We start from the raw sequence: 3644 nt of genomic DNA on the forward strand, positions 1-3644 counted from the left end.
GTGTAGCCCTGGCTGTCCTGGAACTCACTCTGTAGACCAGGCTGGCCTCGAACTCAGAAATCCGCCTGCCTCTGCCTCCCGAGTGCTGGGATCAAAGGCGTGCGCCACCACGACGGCTGAGTTTTCCTTCTATGTTAATGTGCCCATTGATGTTGCATTGCTCCACGATTGCTCATGCCACCATTTCTAAGAGACTGATTCATCACCCACTGTCTGATGTCCTGACCTCTACAGTCTTTCAACCCCCTCTTCTATAGAGTTCCCCGAGCCATGGAAGTAGGATTGTGATATAGATACATCTGTTGGTTCTCTGTTGTTCAGCCTGTTCTCTGCATTGTGTGTACTTGTGATTTCCTATGAGGACCTCCATGTGCTTTGAAGAGAGATTTCTTCGATGAGGAGTGGTAGCTACACTTATTGTGGGTATAATGATAAGGTTTAGAATAGAGAAAAGAGTTATACTGTTCTGGCAAAGTGATGGTAATAGATTCTTTTCTAAGGTCCATGACCTCACTAGCCCCAGGAAGCTGTCTAATGTCCAGTATAAGGCATGGTTTCCCTCCTGTTGAATGGTTGGTTCTTAAGTCCAATTATACATCTTTTGGTTGCCACCAACACATGTGTGATTGAAGGTTAAGCCGTCCAGAGAAGTCCAAAAAGGCTAAAAATAGACACTGTGTAGTCTGAGAACATCTTTTTTTTCTCTTTGGGGGTTTTATGATGCTTATTCAACTGGTGATGCACCTGGTCATAGCATCTTACCAGTTCAGGTTATTTAGTAGTGAGTTCCATTTGAACAGCTCCAATCACCTCTTTTAAATGGTTGTTCTGTTGAGGTCATGGTCCAGTTTAAGTCTGTTCCCCAACCGAGGCTCTCAAACATCACATCTACTGAATAATACATGTCAGTTATATAGCACATATGGAAGACTTTTCTAACTAAAGTGCAACCGGGGCTCTATGGGGACCATCACTAGTCCACGTGCTGAGAAAGAGTGACGGCTTAGTGCTACACCCCTGGAGATACATCCATGCTAGTCTCTCTGAGGCCTAGGGAACATCACAGGAGAGGGGCTGGATAGATTGTGGAAAGCAGAATGAAGGACAAGGAAGAGGGTCTTGGGGCTCTGCCTTCTGGGTACAACTAGGTGGTCAAACCATGAACATGTAGTAGCTTGCACAGGGTCTGAGAACAAAAAATACAGAAAATAATGAGGGACATGAAGGTAGGAGAAAGAAGTAGTCAGGAAGAAGGTGTTGGTCAGGAGTGGAGAGCTGAGAGGGGCAGTTGTGGGTGGATGTAATCACAGGATGTTTTGTTCAAGGAGGAAACTGTGAAACATTTTAAAGGAGATGATAATGGAGAGAGTGTACAAGACCAAAGAACATTATAGGCATGCATTAAAAAGGGGAAACTGAAGCCTATTATTTTGTGCAATTATATATGGTAATACTTTTTCTAAATATGATGATAATATGCGCTTTTCAGGAACACTGAGGATCTCAAAGGGGTCGCTGTGCAATGTCCTTTCAATGTGAAAGTAGTTAAGATCCACCCAAAGTGCCTCACTGCAAAGTGACTACTGACTTTTAGAGAGCTGCAAACACTGCATAAAGGATTCTGTTCATCCCCTCCCTCGGCTGTCCCAGTGACAGCCCCTCGGTAGCCATGATGCTGACATGAACCGTACACAAGAGTTCTAATTCTGCACAGTGCTATCAGCCAGCCTGATACGTCACTCAAACCTCACCAATGTCCCATCAGTATCCATTTTCTGCTCCAGGATATGACTCAAAACTTATAGGTCCACAGTGCCAAACTTCCATATCACCTTCATCTCCTGTCATCAGGGCCCTTTGGATACATGCTGGAGAGACACCTGACCCAGCTTCTCTCTCTGGTGCCCTGTGATTTCCTCTCGGTAGCAGAGAAGGTTCCATGTGCTTTGTACAATGCACCAGGAAAAGTAGATGACTGGGCTGGTCACAGATGAAGTTAGCTTCGCTCACTGGAGCTTTCTGCCCTGCCCTTGTTTCCACAGATGATGAACTTTTTTAATTGAAAGGAGAGGGAGAGCAGAAATAGAAAATCAGAGGATGGAGAAATTTTAATTTTAGCAGAAATCCAGCTTGCAGGCATAGGATGAAGACCAGAAATAGGAAGCCCCACCCCTTAGCGAACACCAAAAATAGTCACCACAGGATGAAAGCGATACCTGCAGTGTAGCCAGGAACTAGGTGTTTACACATCTCAAGTATCTCATATTTATTAATTACAACTTGGAAAATGGTAACTGTACAGTGAGAACATTAAAAAAAAAGTATTATGTTTATAAGAACCCTTGGGAGGAAATAGTCATTAAAATAAAATTATTTGATTTGAAAGAGGGAGTAAATATGCTTTCTTTTTTATTTTGTGCATATGAGCACGTGTGTGTGTGTGTGTGTGTGTGTGTGTGTGTATACTTGTGTGTGGATGCTTAGTGTCTTCCTTTGTTCTCCACCTTGTTTTCTGAGTCACTCATTGCCCCAGAGCTCAACAGTTAGTCAGACTGGCTGACCAGCAAGCCTGCTGTGGAAGGATGGTCCTGTCTCTCCACTGCCCCAATCCTGCCATCACAAGCGCATGCCAGCACTTCCAGCTTTTGTGTGGGTGCTGAGGATCTGAACTAAGACCTGCCTGCTTGCATGGTAAGTATTTCAACCACTGAGCATGTATCTCCTTGGCCTTCTGAGGCAGACACCTTAGCATGTGTTCTGTTAAATGCATCCTTTTTGAAACAAGCTGTCCGTTGGTAACCTCTGTGAATCATCCCCGGTTGTCCAATTGTTTGCTGTCTACTGGCGTACACTCCGTTTTCATTCCTGAAGGGTTGGTGTGATAGTCACTTTCACCACGTTCACTCCGCCCCAACCTCCTGCTGTGAACATTGCCCTCAAAACGTGATACCTTGTTTCAGAGTGATGTCCTATTGTTTCTTCTCTTTTAAACAACACTGTGGTAGCGCATCTCACTGACCATTTCCACAGTAACTCAGCATGTTTCCTTTCAAGATTTTCATGATCAGATTTCTGTCTGTGCTTATCATCGTACTCCACTCCTGCTCCCCTCCTACTGCCCTCTCTAGTAATATTCCTCCCTTCCAAATAATTCACTCCTTCCTCTATGTAGCCTCCTATCTAGCTGTGTGCATATGCATGTGTGTGGTGTGTGAATGTGTGTGCACATGTGTGAGTGCATGTGTTTAAATCTAGAATCAATGTTTGAGAGACAATGTTATTCTCAGACATATGTGTCATTCTAAGCCTGGCTTTTTTTTTTTTTTTTTTTTTTTTTTTACTTAACATAATAATATCCTGATCTATCCATTTCCTCCCCCAAATGATGTAATCCAGGTTTGCTCTCCCTGGTACAACTAGACCAGTCATCTACCATTAGAGGCATCCAGGCTGTCCGTAGGTCATGGTTAGTCTTGATTGTCAACAATGCTGGCTCTAGGATCAACTTAACACAACTGCTGGACACTTCTGGAGGGAGGTTCTTCATCAGGTTGTTTGAAGCAGGAAAACCCACACTAAATGGATGGGTTTTTTTGTGGTGGTAGTCTGGATAAAAGGAGACAGAATGAGGGCTTTTTTTGTTT

This window comes from Mus pahari, chromosome 19 (genome assembly GCF_900095145.1).
Source record: "Mus pahari chromosome 19, PAHARI_EIJ_v1.1, whole genome shotgun sequence".
Lineage (NCBI taxonomy): Eukaryota > Metazoa > Chordata > Mammalia > Rodentia > Muridae > Mus > Mus pahari.